Source organism: Bubalus kerabau, chromosome 14, assembly GCF_029407905.1.
Source record: "Bubalus kerabau isolate K-KA32 ecotype Philippines breed swamp buffalo chromosome 14, PCC_UOA_SB_1v2, whole genome shotgun sequence".
NCBI lineage: Eukaryota > Metazoa > Chordata > Mammalia > Artiodactyla > Bovidae > Bubalus > Bubalus kerabau.
Window position 1 is genome coordinate 33,735,795 of NC_073637.1, and position 21,687 is coordinate 33,757,481.

Below are 21,687 nucleotides of genomic sequence, written 5' to 3' on the forward strand. Positions count from 1 at the left end.
GCAACTCAGTCATTGTTTGCTGCATAAGTGCAGACCCTGCAGGGTAACTGACCACATGTTCATCACTCATTCAGTGTTTTGCAGGAAAGCAAAAGGTCACTGTTTGGCTTACAGTAGAGTCTGTGGTACACTGTCTAGTGCTCCATGCCTAGTAGGAGCTGCTCATTCACTGAAAGAATGAACTGGACTCAGCTGGGATGGAGGAGAGCCTCAATTCCATACAAGCCAAGAGCTGCACTTTCAGTAAGGCACAGTTTGTCTTTACAGGTCATGTTCATGTCTTCTGTTTGGGACTCCCTCTTCCTGCATTTCTGGTCTTGATCTGTTGCAGGATCATGCAACCCTCAGTTTTGTCTTTGTGACCCCATGGACTGTAGCCCACCAGGCTCCTCCATCCACGAAAATTTCCAGGCAAGAATACTAGAGCAGGTTGCTATTTCCTTCTCTAGGGGATCTTCCCGACCCAGGGACTGAACCCAGGTCTCCTGCATTGCAGGCAGATTTTTTACCATCTGAGCTACCAGGGAAGCCCCCTGAAACAGAGGCATTTATTTTGGGGACAAAAAGAGTTTACCTGTTTTCTTTCAGGCAGCTGCCTCCTCCACTAACTTGCAAGGGCAAGTCTAACGCAGCTAATGTGCTAGTCCAACAAGCATAGGACGACAGAAGTGTGGGGTTGGGAGGGATGCTGAGAGGTCATTTGATCCATCTGCCAGCCCTTGGGCAAGGATATATCCAGGCCTGGACCAGACTGTCCCCAATTGATGCATCTAAACCACATCTCTTATGTTTCCCAAAGATGAGAGTCGACGCTATCCTAATTTAACTCATATCCACATTTAACCAGATTTTCAGACATTTTCTTAATCCCTACACTGAAGCACACTTTTTTTTCCCCTTGTTCTGTTCTTCAATGGGGAATGACTGGTTTCTTGCTTTTGTGAGACAAAGTACCTTTCTGTCTTGCACTTTTCTTTATATGTTAAGACTTTCTAATCCTTTAATCATCTTTGCCTCTAAACCCATTACAGAGACAGATCTTGCTATTAAGGTGTATCACCTAATACCTGTGGAGATGAGGAAATAGTGCTGTATTTAGAGGATGGAGAGCCACAGGAACCTGAAATATCTGAATAACCACTCTGGTGATGAGTCTGTGAGTGCTGTTTCTGGGGCATATGCTAAAATAAGAATCCTCACTCCACAGAAGAGCATAGCTTCTCCATAGGAAAATTCCATGGAAGAAATGTCCCCTACTGCCTGACCTGGAGAAGCCTTCCTAGGAAACGTCACCAGAAAGCAGTTGGTCTAAAACAAACCAACAAAAAAGAATCTGCAAAAATCAGGAAGTGTATTTTGTTTTGGTATTAGTAAACTAAAATGAATTACCAGATTTTTCTCCAGTAATGTTTTAGGGAAAGGGTACTTGGGTAAGTAACATGAATATTTCAGTCTTGGGTGGCAGGCTGATGCCCACACTAAGATACAGGAGACTCCTATGTCTAAGTTATAGTAATACTCCTGTAATACTCACATGAGATTTGTAAAGTGCCACCCACTTTATGGTAGTTCTAATCTTTTCTATAAGACCTTGGGAAACGAGTTGATTGTACATTTTATGAACAAGAAGACTCAGGTTCAGAGAGGCAAAGTCCTTTCCCAAGGATGCAGGGCTACTGAATGGTATTATAGAATGTGCTTAACTCCAGTACCCATCATTTACTGACTGGGTAAGTATCTCCAGGATTTCCTGTGAATATCCCAGAACTAGAAACAACTTCCAATTTCCTGCCTTAGTGTTCAAGAGGGTCTGCTTGGTGGCTTTCACATCCTGGTCTTTCCCATTAAGGGCTTTTTGCCCTATGAATTCTATATGCAGGTATTTCAAAGTTCAAATCAGCCCACTGTGGGCAGGTTACCATTAGTCATTTCCTTAGGGCCTGATCCCATCTGGATGAAGTGATGAACCGGCTATGAGCAGAAAGGCTGGGTGACCCTGGATACTGACCACAACCTAGAATCAGCAGCCTGGTCAGGATGGCCTAAGGCTGTTTGCAGACCAGCTGCCTCAGGTCTTTATTGCCATGGCCAACTGATATTCCAGGAGAGGATGCTCCTCTGCAGAGTCTCTCACCTTGGAACTGGGTGGGTGTTCCCATGCATTCCTTTCCTTCTATGACTACCAATCGCAGCCAGATCTGTTTAAGAGGTGGAGGAACTTTAATGTAAAAGTTCACAGCATGGACTTGGGAATCCAAGACTCTAGGCTGGAATGCTAGCGCTGGCAGCATGGGCTGTGTGACTTTGGATGAGGTTTTAACATTTCTGGGGGCTCCCCTCATAGCTCAGTTGGTAAAGAATCCACTTGCAATGCAGGAGATCTGGGTTCAATCCCTGGGTTGGGAAGATCCCCTGGAGAAGGGAAAGACTACCCGCTCCAGTATTCTGGCCTGGAGAAGTCCATGGACTGTTTAGTCCATGGGGTCGCAAAGAGTTGGACACAACTGAGCGGTTTTCACTTTCACTTAACATTTCTGAGTCTTAGTTTCCTCATCCAGTCTGTGAAGGTAAATTTAAAACCTACTCACAGGTTTTTTTTGTAACATTAACTGGAACAATAGAAGTAAAATACATAGCAGAGAGCCTGTCATAGTGACAGCTTGAAAACCCTTAACTAGTTGTTATTGTTACCTGAAAAGTGCCTGGGTGGCCAACATGGTGGAGTAAGAGACCCTGCTTCACACAAGGGCACAGCAAAATTACAACAATTTACAGGGCAGCTATCAATGAGAATGACAGGAAATGCAGGAAAGAGTTTCTATAATGAAAGGTATAGGAAGCAACCACAGTGAGACAGTAGGATGGATGGAGACGCAGTGTATTCACGACCACACCCCTGGGTGGGTGACCCACAAGCAGGAGGATAATCACCACTGTAAGAGTTCTTCCCAAGGAACAAGGGATCTGAGCCTCACTTTGGGCTCCTGCAAAGGAAACTGAGCCCCCAGAATGTCTGGCTTTGAAGGCCAGTGTAATGGGGACTCTCCCTGGGGATGCAGATACTGGTGGCAGGCCTTTGGAGGACCTCATGGCGCCATGAGGACACGGCTGCTCGCAGACTCTTCCCTCTAGCTTATCAGTGCAGGGTGCTCACCTGCCCACTTCCCTCCAGTGAGCTGAGACAGGGCCGTAGCCCTGAGAGCAAATGCTTTAAAAAAGGAACAATTAGAGAATAAAAAAGAGCAGAAACTTATAATCCAATAGAATCTTAGAAAAAAGTTGAGAAAATTTCCCAGAATGTAGAGCAAAATGGTAAAAAGATAGAAAATAGAGAAAATACAGGAAAATATATCATATGCCCAACATCTGGTGAATTAAGAGCATAAAGACAGGTTAGAGAAGAAAGGAGGACTCAGATCAATATATAAGGATTTTTAGAATACCAGGAATAAAGACAAGATCCTAAAAGTTTTTAGACAGTGTATGCTAATGACCCTGCTCCCAGTGCTAGGAGACCTGGGTTTGACTTTGGGATGGGAAAACCCTCTGGAGAAGGAAGTAGCTACCCACTTAAGTATTGGAAGAAAAGTTCTGACCAACCTAGACAGAATATTAAAAAGCAGAGACATTACTTTGCTAACAAAGGTCCATCTAGTCAAAGTTATGTTTATTCCAGTAGTCATGTATGGATGTGAGAGTTGGACCATAAAGAAAGCTGAGCACTGAAGAATTGATGCTTTTGAACTGTGATGTTGGAGAAGACTCTTGAGAGTCCCTTGGATAGCAAGGAGATCCAACCAGTCCATCTTAAAGGAGATCAGTCCTGAATATTCATTGGAAGGACTGATGCTAAAGCTGAAGCTCCAATACTTTGGCCACCTCACGCGAAGAACTAACTCATTTGAAAAGACCCTAATGCTGGGAAAGATTGAAGGCAGGAGGAGAAGGGGATGACAGAAGATGAGATGGTTGGATGGCATCACCAACTTGATGGACATGAGTTTGAGCAAGATCCAGGAGTTGGTGATGGACAGGGAAGCCTGGCGTGCTGCAGTCCATGGGTTGCAAGGAGTTGGATATGACTGAGCAACTGAACTGAAAGTATTCTTGCCTAGAGAATTCCATGGACAGAGGAGCCTGGCAGGCTACAGTCCATGGAGTCACAAAGAGTTGGACACAACCGAGCAACTAACACTTTCATGCTAATGACCAACTTGCCATGGGATTTACTTTTCCAGCAATACAGAGAGCTAGAAAACCTTAACACTCTTCTGCTCAAGATATCTAGAAAAAGCTGAATAAAATATAGCTATCATTCCTTCTAAAGTAGAGCGAAATGTAAAGTGAAATTCCCAGGAGCCTAAAATAAAGAAGAAAATGCCATTTAGAGCTGTGTGCACATGAGCTGTGATGGTATCAGAATTGTGGGAATCTGTCACAACCACATGGGGAATCAGGCTGAGATCTGGGGTCCAAAGTTCAGAGCTGGAACCAAGCTTCTAGTATAAAACTAGACCTTCAAAGGGCAATAGCCTCGGTTAAAGAGTAGGAATTAACAACTCTACACCAGTAAGATTTGATAAGGAGGCACTTTGTAGTAATAAATGCAAGACTTCTCCAGACAAAGATGTACCCTCAAGTCAGGCCATGCAGAATTCTTTCATCTGAAACTTTGCTGAAGAAGAGTTCATGAGAAAAAATATGTAGAACACATGATCAAGGTATCTACTATAAGTAAAAGCCAACATATCCAACTCATAGCTAGAATGCTCAACTTGAGATCTTCATAGGGTCTAAAAGACTGGCTAGAGGAAGTTCCTGAGAAGGAAAGAAAATGAAAGATACTTCGATAGGGTTATCAATTCCATATAGATGAAATATTTCAGACAAACAGGAGAAAGGTAAAGGAGTTCTGAGGGAAGTACAATGTCTGCAAGGCAGAAAAACACAGAAAAAGCATCAGGAAAAAATAGTTTCAAGAAAAAAATAAGACAACATGTCAGTAAATATAGTTAATTAAAAAGGATTACATTCTCCAGCTTAAAAGAGCCTGAATATTGAATAATAAGAAGTATTCTCCTAAGTACTGGTTACAAAAGACATAAAATAGAAACAGTGAAAACTAGCTCAGTTGGTAAAGAATCTGCCTGCAATGCAGAAGACATGGGTTCGGTTCCTGGATCGGGAAGATCCCCTGGAGAAGGAAATGGCAACCCACTCCAGTATTCTTGCCTGGAGAATCCCATGGACAGAGGAACCCTGCGGGCTACAGTCCATGAGGTTGCAAGAGTTGGACATGACTGAGTGACTTTCACTTCACTCACTATACAAATACTAAAGGAAAAAAGCTAGTATAACTATATTAATAGCAAAACATTTAGGGCAAAACCATTTTTTGGGGATAATATATTAATATATATACATATCACTATATATAATGTAGAAATATAAAAATATCTTTATACATATGTATGTACATATGTACATCCATATATACTAATAAAATTCTCAGTTTACTGGAAGACATAAATGCTACTAATCTGAATGCATTCAATTAAACAGCATCAAAATATGTATCGCAAAAATGGATATCATAAGGACTTCAAATTAAAAATCTTATATCTCAGTAACCAAAAGATCAGACTTGCTTCCCAAGCACACTTAGAATTTTTATGAAAATTAACTCAATACCAGGCTACAAAATAAGTTTCAACAAATGTCAGAGACTTCATGTCAAACAAATGTTCTCTGATTACAGTGTAATTAAATTTAGAAATCAGTGACAAAATATATCTACATTTAGAAATTGAGAAAACAGACTTTAAATAACTTGTGGGTTAAGAAAGACACTGTAGTAAAGTTGCAACCAAATCAAAACTAAATAGGACATTTCTAAGAAATTTATAACCGTAAATGATCCTGTTGCAGAAGAATAAAGATGAGAAATTGATGAGTCTTACGTCTAAATCAAAACTTAAAAAAAGAACAATAGTATAAACTACAAAAGAATAGAATACAGGGCATTAGAAAAAAAGAGCATACATTAGTGAAAAGGAAAAAAAAAAAGTAATGATGAGGCTTACCAAAACCAAAGTTGGTCTTTGAAACATATTTAAAATAGAAAACTTGTTAGCACAATTGCTTAAGAGCAAAAGAATGAAGGTTCAGGTGACCAATATTATTAACAGTGATGAGACAGTCATAGCCTGAGAAAAAGAATGATAAGCCAATTTTATTTATAAACATAGGTGCCAACCCTAGAAATGTATGTTAGCAAACTATAGAAAAAGGTATTAATGTCATGACTGAATGCAATTAGTTTATCTTTAGTGTATTTCCTTATATCAATAGTAATATATTAAAGAAACTATATGAGCATATCAATATACTCAGGAAGATAACTTTTCAAAGTCCTATGTCTATTAATTATAAAATATATATATAGAAATTAATACTAAAAAGTATACTTCCTTAGTCTATTAAATACTATCTACCAAAAATATACAGCAGGCACTTGCATACAGGAGTAGCATTAGAAGCATTCATTTTAAAGTCAGAAACAAAGTAAATGTACATTAATGCCAATTCCACAGATTTTCATACTGAGGCAGAAGTATATTCTTCACAGCCAGCAGAAGAATAAAGAAAAAAAGGCTAAGAGCTAGAAGGGAAGAAATAAGACTGTCATTATTTACAAATCACTGTGTACAGAGAAGGGAAGGGAGTCAACACAGGTAAACCATGAAAATTCAACGATCAGCAGCATTTAGAGATATAATATCAAAGTAAATATATACACATACATTAATCTAAGGCCAGACACTATAAAACTCTTAGAGGAAAACATAGAACATCCTGACGTAAATCCCAGCAAGATCTTTTTTGACCCACCTCCTAGAGAAATGAAAATAAAAACAAACAAATGGGACCTAATTAAACTCAAAAGCTTTTGTGCAGCAAAGGAAACCATAAACAAGACAAAAAGACAACCCTTGGAATGGGAGAAAATACTTGTAAACAAAACAACTGACAAAGGATTAATCTCCAAAATATACAAATAGCTCATGCAGCTCAATAACAAAAAAACCAAACAAACCAATGAAAAAAATGGATGGAAGACCTAAACAGACACTTCTCCAAAGAAGACATACACATGTCAACAAATACATGAAAAGATGCTCAACGTGTCTAATTATCACAGAAATACAAATCAGAATTACAGTGAGGTATCACCTCACACCAGTGAGGATGGCCATCATCAAAAAATCTCCAAACAATAAATGCTGGAGAGGATGTGGAGAAAAGGGAACCCTTCCCTACATTGTTGGTGGGAATGTAAATTGGTACAATCACTGTGGAGAACAGTATGGAGGTTCCTTAAGAAAACTAAACATAAAACTACCATATGACTTAGCAATCTCACTCCTGGGCATATTCTCAGAGAAAACCATAATTCAAATAGATACATGCACCCCAGTGTTCATTGCAGCACTGTTTACAAAAGCCAGGACATGGAAGCAACCTAAATGTCAATCAACAGAAGAATAGATAAAGAAGATGTGGTATATGTATATACATATATGTACACACACATAATGGAATATTACTCAGCCATAAAAGGAATAAATAGTGCCATTTGCAGAAACGTGGATGGACTTAGAGACTGTCATACAGAGTGAAGTATGTCAGAAAGAGAGAAACAAATATATAATATCGCGTATATGTGGAATCTAGAAAAATAGTACAGATGAACTTATCTGCAAAGCAGAAATTGAGACACATGTGGGGAACAAACGTACGGATACCAAGGATGGAAGTGGGGGTGGGATGAACTGGGAGTTGGGATATGTGCACTACTATAGATAAATAATGAGAACCTATGGTATAGCACAGGGAACTCTACTCAAAGCTCTAAGGTAACCTAAATGAGAAAGAAATCTAAAAAAGGGAGGAGTATAGCAGAAAGTGAAGAGGAACTAAAAAGCCTCTTGATGAAAGAGGAGAGTGAAAAAGTTGGCTTAAAGCTCAACATTCAGAAAACGAAGATCATGGCATCTGGTCCCATCACTTCATGGCAAATAGATGGGGAAACAGTGGAAACAGTGTCAGACTTTATTTTTTGGGGCTCCAAAATCACTGCAGATGGCGATTGCAGCCATGAAATTAAAAGACGCTTACTCCTTGAAAGGAAAGTTATGAACAACCTAGATAGCATATTCAAAAGCAGAGACATTACTTTGCCAACAAAGGTCCGTCTACTCAGGGCTATGGTTTTTCCAGTGATCATGTATGGATGTGAGAGTTGGACTGTGAAGAAAGCTGAACGCTGAAGAATTGATGCTTTTGAACTGTGGTGTTGAAGAAGACTCTTGAGAGTCCCTTGGACTGCAAGGAAATCCAACCAGTCCATCCTAAAGGAGATCAGCCCTGTGTGTTCTTTGGAAGGAATGATGCTAAAGCTGAAACTCCAGTACTTAGGCCACCTCATGTGAAGAGTTGACTCATTGGAAAAGACTCTGATGCTGGGAGGGATTGGGGGCAGGAGAAGGGGACAACAGAGGATGAGATGGCTGGATGGCATCACCAACTTGATGAATGTGAGTCTGAGTGAACTCTGGGAGTTGGTAATGGACAGGGAGGCCTGGCGTGCTGCAATTCATAGGGTCGCAAAGAGTCGGACATGACTGAGCAGCTGAACTGAACTGATATGTATATGGATAACTGATTCACTTTGCTTTCAGCAAAAACTAACAACATTGTAAAGCTATATATTCCAATAAAAAAATTAAAAATGTGTATTTGATGGGCCTTGAAATATCTCCATAAAATAGCATTAAGTGAAAAAGTGGGTTATTAGAAAAGTAGGTTTAGGTGATGTCACCAAAATGGTGACATAGGTGACCCCAGACTCCATCTTCCAACAAAAATCAACAATTAGCCAGATATCCATGAATAAAAACAGCTGAGTGAGCTCTGGAGTCTACTTAAGAAGTTTCAGCAATACAGTGGAACAACAACAACAAAATGGGAATAACTGCGCAAGAAGACAAGAAAGTCAGCTTCATTTTGCCTGCATCATCCCAGCCAAAACCCAGCACTGCTCAGTATCAAGAGGGAACATGCCAGCAAGACAGAGTTCTCCTTCTCTTTACCGTCTGAGATCTTTTAAAGAGAAACTGAGCTGTATTTACCACTGAGGAAGGAACCAATGACCAACACGGCTGCCGCAGGCCTCCTGCAGATTTCACTGGCTTTTGCCCCGATAGGTATTCATACATACTAATGCCAGCTGAGCCCCTCCTGCTCCCCTTCCCCCACTCCCCCCCCCCAACATCGGCAGAGCCTAGTACACCTCCAGCTGCACTAGCAGCCAGCTCAGGCCCCTGTGATGGTGCAAGAACATGCATTTGACCTGCTTTAACTCCTGTGGCTGACCCCCACCACTGTGCATGTACTTGGGGCTGCACCTCCAGCTGGGCACTTGCATGTGACTGAACTGAGGCCCAATACCAGACTGCAGAGTGCGCACCTTGAGGGAGATGGGACAGCCACAGGAGAGCATGCTGACAGCCACAAGCAAACCCCTGTGGCTGCTTGTGGGCACAGGTCAGGCCCTGTCTTCTGTCACTGGCCTGACCATGATACTCATCTGGAGTTAACGTCTCCAGCTGCACACCTGCCTGGCCCAGCCCTGCCACCAGCCTCACTGTAGTACACACACCTGGGGGAGATGGTGTAGTGACGGGAGGGCACACCAACCCCCAGGGCTCCTATAGTTGCCAGAAAGTTCACTGTTAACCCTGATCCTTGCTGCTTGCTTTGGCCCCTGTTACTACAAGTATATCTGCATTGAGCTCCTGCCACCACACAGGTTGGGCCTTTGCCTTCCCTGGTGGCTTAGATGGTAAAGAATTTGCCTGCCAGTTCAGGAGACATGGGTTCCAACCCTGGGTTGGGAAGATTCCCTGGAGAAGGAAGTGGAAACCCACTCCAGTACCCTCTCCTGGGAAGTCCCAGAGACAGAGGAGCCTGGAAGTCTACAGTCCATGGGGTCACCAGGAGTCAGACACGATTGATCGTAGGCACGCATGCATGCGTGCACACTACAGAGGCACGTGCAGCTGGCCCCTAGAGTTGAATTTGTACATGCCACTGGCTCTGGTGACCTAAGATTTGTATGGAACCACAAAACACTTCAAATAGCCAAAGCAATCCTGAGAAAGAAGAACAAAGCTGACGGTATCACACTTTCTGATTTCAAACTATATTATAAAGGGATAATAATAAAACAGTATGAAATTAGCATAAAACAGACATAGATTAATGAAACAGAAGAGAGCCTTGCAACAAACCTATGCATATATGGTCAATTAATTTACAACAGAGTAGCCAAAAATATACAATGGGAAAAGGACAGTCTCTTCAAACAAATGGTGCTGGAAAACTGGACAGCCACATGCAAAAGAATGAACTTGACCACAGTCTTATACACGAAAGTCAACTCAAAATGGATTAAAGACTTGAACATAAGACCTGAATGCCGTCAGGGAATAGATCATTGAAGATCATGTCTTCCCTAACATTCCTAATATTCCCAACAGTATCAGGCAGCATTAGCCTAAGAGTCGGACATGACTGAGTGACTTCACTTTCACTTTTCCCTTTCCTGCATTGGAGAAGGAAATGGCAACCCACTCTGGTGTTCTTGCCTGGAGAATCCCAGGGACGGGGGAGCCTGGTGGGCTGCCGTCTATGGGGCCGCATAGAGTCAGACACGACTGAAGTGACTTAGCAGTAGCAGTTTCTTGTAATGCCTCTACCTTATCCAGAGCCTGTCAAAAAGATGTATCAGATTCTTAAGTAGTACATGCTTTGAAAAATACATTTTTAAACAGCTATTGCCTACTATGTCCCTTTGCACTGTCTGGCAAGAGACCATTATATTACTGCCTTTGAGACTTTAGAGAGTATCAGACTTATTAGCCTGACGGATAGCTTGACAATGAAAGACTTGAAGAAACGAAAGTCTTGAAAATGAAGACTCTTGGGACCGACTGCCAGAAATCCTAATTTCAAGGGTTCCAAGAGAATCTGACTTTTTAACAAGTGCAGTAGGCAATTCTGAAATAGTTATTCTGAGGACCATGCTTTATGAAAGTCCCATGTGAGGACTGCTCTTTCAAGTGGGTGTTAATGACAACACCAGATTTAACTATAGTTTTGAAGACTCTGAAATTTTCTCTGTTTACTTTGTACGTCAAGAAACCCTTAGTAGCCCTTAATCAGCTACTCTTTTTCAGTGACTCTTAGAGAAAGCTTGTGTCTGGCACCAGTTTTAGAGGAAAAGTCATTTGTTTGGCAGCAGAAAAGGATATGCACAGAGATGTGGAGGCAGGGATAGGAACGAAGTCCATTCTCAAATTTTCCTGAGTCAAATCTACACATTTTCTGCATTTTCAGAAAACATTCAAATTCAGGTATAGTCTGTTTTTGTACGATGTGCATTTCCATAATTCAAAATAGCTTTGACATGACTGGAAATTTCTATAATGGACTGAAAGTTGTGAAATTGTTAGTTGCTCAGTCATGTCCAGCTCTTTGTGACCCCATGGACTGTAGCCCACCAGTCTCCTCTGTCTATGGGATTCTCCAGGCAAGAGTACTGGGGTGGGTTGCCATTTCCTTCTCTAGGAAATACCCCAACCCTGGGATCGAACCCGAGTCTCCCCTGTTGCAGACAGATTCTTTACCGTCTGAGCCACCAGGGAAGGGTGGCTTATAAACGGTAAACATTTATTTCTCATAATTCTGGAAGCTGGGAAGTCCAAGATCAAGATGCCAGCAGATTAGATGTCTGGTGAGACCCTGCTTCCTGGTTCATAAGTCTTATTGGTATGTTCTCACGTGATGGAAGGGGCAGGTAAGTATTCTGGGCAAGGTCATGAGTACCATGCACGAGGGCTTCCCCTTCATCACCCAGTCACTTCCCCAAAGCCCTATCTTCTAACACCATCACATTGGTGATCAGTTTCAACATATGAATCTGGAGGGGACAAAAACATTCATTCAATAGCAGTAATCCGGGGCAATGTAAAAATAAAACTGAATTTGCATTGGTTCCTATATGGTTTTCCCAGTGTGTTAATGTTTTACACTGACAAGTAATAGGAGCTGAACATAAGGGTACGCTGCAGAGGGACACAGCAAGGCTCAGAGGAATTCAGGACATTTCAAAATCCCATTCACCCTGTGTTTTCACTCTTGGCTCAACTCGATCACTGCTTCGCCTTCAAAGTCCCCTTTGCTTGTTTTTTTCTGATCCTTCTGAATGTTGTCCTTGTCACTGTGAAGCTCAGTGGACTCCTGTCACCCCTTTCCATCCAGCCACTCTATTTCCTGAAATAAATACCTATATTTACTGTCCCTGTGTCAACTGTAGTATTTATTCATTAGGAATTTAACATACCTTTTAAATCACACTAGTATGTTATTGTTTTGTTGTTGTTTTTGTTGTTATTCTCTGTATAAAGTTGCATGGGTTTGAGTGGTCTGTCAATAATCTAATTTTCTTAGAAGCCCTGTTATTTTTAGTGTATAATTTTGTATAATGCAAGGTTTTCTGGAATGTAAATATTGTGTTCTAGCAAAAGCACCTATGTGTATGTATGTGTGTGTTAGTCATTTAGTCGTGTCTGACTCTTTGCGATCCCATAGACTGTAGCCCGCCAGGCTCCTCTGTCCATGGGATTCTCCAGGCAAGGATACTGGAGTGGGTTGCCATTTCCTTCTCCAAAAACACCTATATTCTTAAACAAAATAGAAATGGTCATCTGTCTATGTGCTGTTTGAAATCATTTATGTCTTTGATCGTCTCTGTGAAGAAGAATACTGAAGAATGCGCAGGTTTTGGCTCTGAGTTTGGAATCACTAAGCATTGCTTTTCTGCACCATGCCATGGGATTTGGTTTATGGATCTCAACTTCTTACAGTGGCAGATCCACACATCTTCTTTTAACCCACCTTTAGAGTGTATGCCTGTCAGCTGAACATGCTGCCCAATTTCTGTTTGACAAATACACAGTTAAAGATCCAAGAACCAAACCAGATACTCTATACAAAAACAAGTATGGAAAGAAAGAGGTGGGTTTCTTTGGGGGAATCTTGAAACTGAATTACCCAGTAAGGGTCTGGGGCTTCTTGTGGCATAATGTATGATGTAGGGCTTCCCTGGTGGCTCAGACAATAAAGAATCTGCCTGTAATGTAGGAGACCCAGGTTCGATCTCTGGGTCAGGAAGATCCCCTGGAGAAGGGAATGGCAACCGACTTCAGTATTCTTGCCTGGAGAATTCCTTCTTGTGGCAAAATGTGTGATAAGAATGACAAATTTTACTCTATTTTTTAGACTGTCTTTACCATTTTTAAGTGCACGCAATTTAGTAGGATTAACTACAGTCACGCTGGGAACAGGTCTGCAGAACGTCATCTCTACCCATTAAACTATAACTTCCCTTTCCCCTCTCTCCACCATAATTTTTAAAAATTCCTGACCATTTGCCAATTGAACAGGTGGTAACTGTATGGTTATCTAAAATCGCCTTTAGCTTGCTGAGTCATAAAAAATTCAAAGAACCAAGGGAATTAATTTCAACCAGGTTTGAGGTAAATCCAGGAAAAGAGAGAAATAACTTCTAATCTCAAGAGTAGAAATGAGGTCAGGATGTATCAATTCTTAATTCACAGCAAGGAACCCTTTGATCAGTATTAAGCTGGCCTGAGGACTTTCATGGCAACTCAGGAGCCTCCATGGCTGTTTTCTGTGTGTTTGGCAGCCCCATGGCTCTGCAGAGTACAGACTAGGAGTGCGGAGCTCGGGCAGCAGCTTGCCCCCTAAATGGCCATGAATAAATCATGAAGTCTAACAGGCTCTTCGAAGATCATGTACCCAAAACAGATGTCCTTTATCCTCGAGGAGTTTACTCTTTCAGAATAATCTCAGTGAGAAATCCTTGAGGGGTATTTAGATGACCTTCTTCTTGAGACATCATGCTGCTTTATGTTTTGCTAAATGTCTAATCCGTATAATTATATCAAGGCGCCAAATCTGTCTTGTGTTCTTTGATGTGGAGTGCAAATATAATTCACTGCTCTGTCATATATATCTCTGATATGGAACTTTAAACTTTCCTCCACCAACCTCCAACCTACACTGGGCCCAAGCAGAGCCTACTGTTAACTTCTCCCCTTTACTATCCATTTAATGATATAAATGGACCTCTTCATCCTAGAAACTATTTGCAGATACTTTAGAACCATTTTTCTAGCCATCCTACTGGAATGGGTAGTCATTCCCTTCTCCAGGAGATCTTCCCAACCTAGGGATTGAACCCATGTTTCCTGCATTGCAGGCAAATTCTTTACCGCCTGAGCTACCAGAAAAGCCCTAGCCATCAAAGATGGTGCTAAATTATTTTAAAGGCTATTCAATTGATATTTAATCATCAAGATAGACTGCTGCTTATGTACTTATATCCCATTTTTTTTTGGAAATAACTAGTTGTTTAATGACCATAGAATATAATTTTTAGAATAGTGATACTGTGTAATTATAAAACACTGGCCCATGTCTAAGTGATTTTTCTTTTAAATGTGTAGTAGCTCTTTTCAAAAAGCATTTGGTTGGAATGATATATGTATTTCAGGATGATAGAAGCCTCATGTAGAAAAAATCAGATGATTGAAAATGGGGCTCATTGTTTTTTCCATGAAACTCACTGCTCCTCTAATATTTTTCTTTGAGTTGAGAGGTTTATTGTCCACATTCTAAGGCACCCAAACCACTCAAACTTTAAATCTAAAATGTCACCTTTAACGCCTCTTCCCAGTCTATCAGTCCCTAGGTGGACTGTCTCTTTGAAATGTCCCTCAAATTCACTCCTACTGTCTGTATCTGTACCTTCAACATTTCGCTCCTGGTTGGTTTCATTATACTGCTGACTGATAACTCTGGTCTAGTCTTTCCCTTCACCTATCTGTTTCCTTCCACAGTTGACTTTATTAAATGCAGGCACCTACTGACAAATCCCTAATGTTGTCTACTGCATAGAAGATCAGGTCCAGATCCCTTGGCAGCACATCCAAGGCCCCCGGTCATGCACCTGTTCAGCATCACCTTCCCCCGGTCACCAGGCAGGCTTGTCATTCTTGACCTCCATCCCCTGGCATATACAGTTTCCTTTGCTGGAAGGTCCCACTTGCTTCCTCACTATTTCTCTTCTACTCCCAAACATGGCAAGTGTGAGACCCATCCAGGCTTTGTGGGGAACCTGAGGCTTATACAATCTGGGGAGTCCAGTGTAAGAAAAAGAATACACTAAAGCAACTATACTGTAATAAAATTTTTTTTAAATGAGGAAAAAGAAAATGGCAACTCACTCCAATATTCTTGCCTGGGAAATCTCTTAGAGAAGCCTGGTGGGCTACAGTCCATGGGGTCGAGAAGAGCTGGACACGACTTAACTACTAAACAATGGCAGTTCTGGTCATTGTGTGAGAATATAAAGTTGTAAGGAATTGGGAGTTGGGGCTAAAACAAAAGTCCTATTGCTTACAGATGTGACTATCTATTTGGAAAAACCAAAAGCTACAGGCATATATATATAAACTAAATTATTTTTAAATGAAAAAAGAAAAAGAGTACACAATTATGCCTTCTTGCATGTGTGTGTGTGTGTGTGCTCAGTCACTCAGGTATGTTCGACTCTTTTGTGACCCCACGGACTGTAGCCCGTGAGGCTCCTCTGGTCCATGGGATTCTCCAAGGCAAGAACACTGGTGTAGGCTGACATGCCATCCTTCAGGGGATCTTCCCAACTCAGGGATCGAACCCGTATCTCGTGTCTCCTGCATTGGCAGCCTGGTTCTTTACCACTAGTGCCACCTGGGAAGCCTTGCATTCTCATACTTTTGTATAATTATGAAAATAGGGGCAGGCATTGGCAGGGTCCCAGACAACTGAGGAAGCCCGAGCTTAAGCTTGGTTAGCTTCTTGGTAAATCTGCCTCTGAGCTATTCCTCAATGACTCTTTTTGAACTATTGTTCGTTAAACTTTCTCAGTCTGGTAGAGTAATGAGGATAGAGTATGCTCAATAAAGATTTATTGAATTAAAGAATAAAATTCTACTCCCACCAAAGTTTGGGTCTGTCTTCCAGAATTTTCTCAAACAGTTATATGTTGATTCTTCCTTTTCTCCAGGGTGCTTTGTAGACACGTTTAACATGGCACTTTGAACAGTAAGTAGCAATAGTGTGTTTTTGTTTCTTGTGGATTGGGGACCTTATAATATACCAGTAAATCCCTAAACCTTATAGTACACCTGAAACAGCTTGAATAACTTGTGACTCTCACTCCCAGAGTTCCTGATTCAGTTGAGCTGGATGGAGCTGAGGATTTACGTTTTTGACAAGTTCCTGAGGGTGCTGGTGGCCAAGTTCTACAGGAATTACACCCCATTCACTCTAAGCTCATTCATTCTGAGCTCATGCTAGGTGCTTGAATATATATTAAACTGAAAAAGAATTAAGCATCTTATAAAATTTTATCTTTCTATACTTTCAGCAAATAAAAAATTATGGAGTCTTACATGTAGTTTTTAAAAATTGAATTCTCTATTAATAATTAATGTAGCTAACAATATTTATTAACTATATATTACTTTGCAAATTAATAATCCTTTGTTGTTCCATTCTTAGATCATGTTTTAAAGGGAAGGAAAATAAAAAGAATTTTAAAGGTTCAGACTGTTCCTTATATATTTACTATAGTACTTGGGGCTTTCCTGGTGCTTCAAATGGTAAAGAATCTGCCTGCAATACAGGAGACCTAGGTTCAGTTCCTGAGAAGGGCATGACAACCTATTCCAGTATTCTTGCCTGGAGAATCCCATAGACAGAGAAGCTTGGTGGGCTATATGGTCCATGGGGTCGCAAAGAGTTGGACATAACTGAGCGACCAACACTACAAAAACTACTATAGTACTTGGGGAAATATTTAACAACAGTTACCAAATCTTTATTCTAGATTAGGGTGTATTGTTTTTCTTATTACAAAGATAACAACCAAAGACTAAAGAAAGGGAGAATATCATGAGGTTATTAAAATCATATACATAATGACATGAGTTTTTACTGTTAAAATGTTAATATTAAAAAAGGTGGTACTTGATTAAAATCATACCCATAAGGATGTGAGTTTTTAATATGAAAACTGTTATATATGACAAAACATTTAATTCCACAGTACTTAAGATGTATACAATAATACAGAGACTAATATAGTTTTGAAAAAGCAAAGGAAGATGACAGAGTAGAGGCAAAGTAGAGCATAATGTTAAGAAAATTTTATGAAAAAAAATTTATTCAACAAGGAAAAACTTTAAAAATTTTAGAGTAGTAATACCGGTGATTTGCTTTATTTATCTAAAAATTTAGATGAGTTTCTGAGGACCAAAAGGAAGAAAAGAGGAAAGACACACACACACACACACACACAAAAGGAAAAGGAAGAAAGAAAGAACTGAAAAGAGGCTTTGAAAGGTTATAAAGCCCAGGGAGTCCTTGCTGTTGCAGTGATAAAGAATCTGCCTTGGGATCCAAGATCCCACAAAGCCTGCGCTCCACACCTAGAGAAACCCACACACTACAACTAGAGAAGCTGTGCACAGCAATGAAGACCCAGCACACACATGCAAAAATTATGAAGCCCAGGTACTCTTACTCATAGAATCATTTCAGAAAGAAATTACCAAACTTTCTACCAGGAATAAAAGCTCTTTGTTTACCTGAAGCCTTGAGGTTATTAGGGATTAAGGACAGGACTGCTCACCATTCCCCATGGGGTGCATGTCCATGTGTGGTGATGCCCTGGATGTGGAGTGGGCTGGGCACTCTTGCCCAGTGTGCTGGCTCCAACTTTAAGAGATCTTAGCATTGTTTTAACATCAAAATTGGAAACTTATAGGTAAAGTTTTTAAAGACCGTATGTGTGTTAGTCACTCAGTTGTGTCTGACTCTTAGGCCCTAATTTACTGTTGAAACCCACAATCTAGAACTAAAGTTTAAAAAATTTATTAAAAATTTAATTTCAATTTTAATATGCAACAAAAGTTTGGATTATGTGAACTCATGACATGCCTGCAGCTGACAAAATGGTCCAGGGAAGACTTTCAGTGGGCATTTCTCATCATCTGCTATAAGAAGCAGATTGTTGCTTTAAGAATCGATTTTTTTTTCTTTCATTTTCTTTCTTTCATATTTCATTCACAACATAAACATACTTAAAAAAAATGCCTGTTTCCTTTCTTCTAAATCCTTTCAAATTAAACAAATGTGGTCATGCAGTTTATAATGAAATCTTTCTTCCCTCTAGCTATTGAAACAACCAGACTTAACAAGTGGAGAATTAGAGAAACAAGGCAGTACATGCATATAAGTACACTCACAAAGAAATTCACAAAGAGAACAGAAGGGCAGCAGGTTACTATTATTAAAGCCTGGGAGTGTGTGGACGTCACAATGTAGTGACCATTGCTTCACTTAGACAACTGTGAATTGTTTATAGAGGCTTTGCCTGTGTCATAAGGGCCTCAGGTGACAAGGAGACATGGGGATAGAAATATAACTGCACCCTCTCCCACCCCTCACCACAGCCATGCCTTTTAGCAGAATGTGTTACTTGCTCTATGTGTACTCAATATATGGACCATATCTGATCCTGGCCCTGGCTGAGCATGCACTGATCACGTGGCTGATCATGCACTGATCACGTGGCTGAGCATGCACTGATCACGTGACTGAGCATGCACTGATCACGTGGAGATTAGCACTTGGATGTTAGAGAAGAATAAGACCTCTTTGTGCTAAGGCCTGAAGGAGTGAAGGAGAGATATTCTAAGCTACCTCTCTTTACCATGGTCCTACCAAATCTTGCAAGGACTTTCCAGGTAGGTCAGTGGTAAAGAATCTGCCTGTCAATGCGGGAGACATGGGTTCAATCTCTGGGTGGGGAAGATCCCCTGGAGGAGGAAATGGCAATCCACTCCAGTATACTTGCCTGGAGAATCCCATGGACAGAGGAGTCTGGTGGGCTACAATCCATGGATCACAGAATCAGATGCAACTGAGCAAGCACACACACAAATCTTTCAAGGGTAGGGAGGGAGGTTGGATAACTAAAAGGAATTTTTACTCCCAGGTCTCATTTATAGCTCTTGTCCCATGTAAGTTGGAGGGCTTCACTGCATCTTTGACCATTAATAGGACAAATGGTGAGGCTTGAGCAGGACCAGCAGTTAGTTCCCAAAACAGACTTAATTGAACTGATGTTAACCAGTTGCCAGATTAATGGATGGTCTCCATGCTCTCTGGAAAGGACACTGACTAAGGCCAAAGACTTACTGGACAGCTGAAGTCTGCAGGTTACTCTCTATGGAATATCTGTGCACCACTGCCCTGCTATTTGAATTGCACACTCACCAGTAATTAGTCATATTTCTTCTGAACCCTGTTGTTGCCTGTCATACCAAGACAATAGGAGTGGAAGTGAGGCATGCACCTTCCATCTCACTCTTTAATGATGAAGTGGCTGCTGCCACCGCCACCCCCCCCACCAACTCCTGCCACCCCATGTATCTGTTCCTGTAGCAGTTGTTTTTAGCAATAGCTGCTGGATTCAATCTGCAGTTTCTTCTGTCTTTTCAGCATGTGTGTCACTGTACATCAGAGAGATCAGTACCGTCTGGTCAGCAAACCCCTCCATCCTCAGAGGTTGGATCTCAGGTCTGCAGAGTGTCTGCCCAAAGCTCCTGGGACATCAGCATCAGCCAAGCAGTGGTCTGAATCCTCAGACTTCTGCATTCTGGCTCTGAGGGAGGCTTTGTGCGAGTCTCAAGTCTAATGTGGTGTGCTTAGTTGCTCAGTGGTGTCCAACTCTTTGCAACCCACTGGACTGTAGCCTACCAGGCTCCTCTGTCCGTGGAATTCTCCAGGCAAGAATACAGGAGTGGGTTGCCATTCCCTTCTACAGGGGATCTTCCCAACCCAGGGATCAAACCCTGGTCTCCTGCATTGCAGGCAGATTCCTTACTGTCTGAGCCATCAAGGAAGCCCTCAAGTCTAATAATCCTTACTTATTCCCTTTGTTCATGTGTCCATGGATCAGACACTAAGCCCCTGTTGTACTGAATATTCAAGAGAAAGTAGACTTCTGATCACAGCTGTTGAGCCTTGGGTGGACCATTTTCAGCACTGGGTTTTGATTATGCCTAAGATTGTCCATTCCTGGAAGAAAGAGTCTTTTGCTTTAGATCACATCGGGCGTGTGTGCTCTGTTTCTGACTTTTAGTGACTCCACGAACTACAGACTGCCAGGCTCCTCTGTCCGTGGAATTCTCCAGGCAAGGATGCTGGAGTGGGTTGTCATTTCCTTCACCAGGAGATCTTCCCAACCCAGGGATTGAACCTGCATTTCCCACATTAGTAGGCAGATTCTTTTTTTACTGAACCACCTGGGAAGCCTAGACCACATCATACCTCTGCTTAAAAAGTCAGCTTTCCACTTTCCTCAGAACAAACCCCAGTTTTATATGGTTTTCTCCCAGGCCTTGAATGACCTTGCCCTGGGGTGTATCTCAGACCTCATGATTAACTCCTCTTCTTTCTATTTATTGCAATTCAGCCACATTAACTTTTTTTTCCCATAAAGCAACTAAGCTCTGCTAGGCAAATCTGCCTTTGTGCTTACAATGGTATTTGTCTGGAATGTTTTCTTTTGAGACCTTTGCATGACAGGTTACAGTCTTATTATCACCTTTTAAAAGAGGCTTTTACTGAGCTTTCAAAGAATTCCATTCTCTCAATATAATCCCCTTTATTTCTCTCATAGCATTTACCATAATCCTTAACTACCTTGTTTTCTTCTGTATTTGCCTATTTTCTTCTCCATGACTAGAATATAAGCTTGTAGGAGCATCTGTTTTGTCTACCTTGTTGATTACCTCTTTAAATAGCTATTGGATTAAAAAATAAATTTAGCTTTTGGCACTGTCTAAAATATGCAAATAAATGCAAATTATGAGTGTTATCCTTCAAAGGAACATAGAAATTCAAAGTACCTAAATATAAAGTTTTTATTCTTCTAAGTCTACCCAGAACAAGTGGACAGCTGTTTTCACAGGTTGGACCATTCATGTGCTACACTAAGTCCTCTTGGAAAAAGAGATCAGCAGGAAGGGGGTTAAGCATAGTTTTGATGCAAGACTCTGTCAGTGCAAAACAGAGTGAGGAAGAGCAGTTGCAAACCATTCACCAATGCATTTGCTCTCAGCAAATGAATATCACAAATCTTGTGGGCTTAGGCTTTTCATCCCATCTGGTCACACTTCATCATGAGCCTGAAGGTGTCTGCAAACATGCCCTGAACACCGACTCAAAGGAAAAAGGTATAATCTTGTCACATAAGCAAAAATTTAAGGCAGAGTACAAGAATCAGTAAAACTGATGACATTTTCTTTCATGAAGCCCTATCAAGTTATATTAGTCCAAGGGGCTTATCAGACTGTCTGATATTGACTCATCTTCCTTTTCCAAACACGTCTGAGGCCCCCTTGAATCAAATGGTTGACCATAACA

The 21,687-nt window shown here is 41.1% G+C and overlaps 2 protein-coding genes across 4 annotated transcripts in view; one reads left to right on the forward strand and one right to left on the reverse strand.

Moving 5' to 3' along the window:
• The window catches only part of PREX2 (phosphatidylinositol-3,4,5-trisphosphate dependent Rac exchange factor 2), a 787,616-nt gene that overhangs the window by 116,271 nt on the left and 649,658 nt on the right, over nucleotides 1–21,687 (forward strand). The window contains exons 4-6 of one of the 3 annotated variants that reach the window (XR_008702180.1): nucleotides 75–243; nucleotides 16,256–16,293; nucleotides 16,415–16,552. The exons of 1 other annotated variant lie outside the window; for it this stretch is intronic. The gene's annotated coding sequence lies outside the window, so the exon portion shown is untranslated. Of the gene's footprint in view, nucleotides 1–74; nucleotides 244–16,255; nucleotides 16,294–16,414; nucleotides 16,553–21,687 lie in introns of those variants that run through there. One more of the 3 variants, XR_008702179.1, reaches the window with a different exon arrangement.
• Nucleotides 1–21,687, reverse strand: part of CPA6 (carboxypeptidase A6) — a 309,103-nt gene that overhangs the window by 93,537 nt on the left and 193,879 nt on the right. The window lies entirely within an intron of this gene.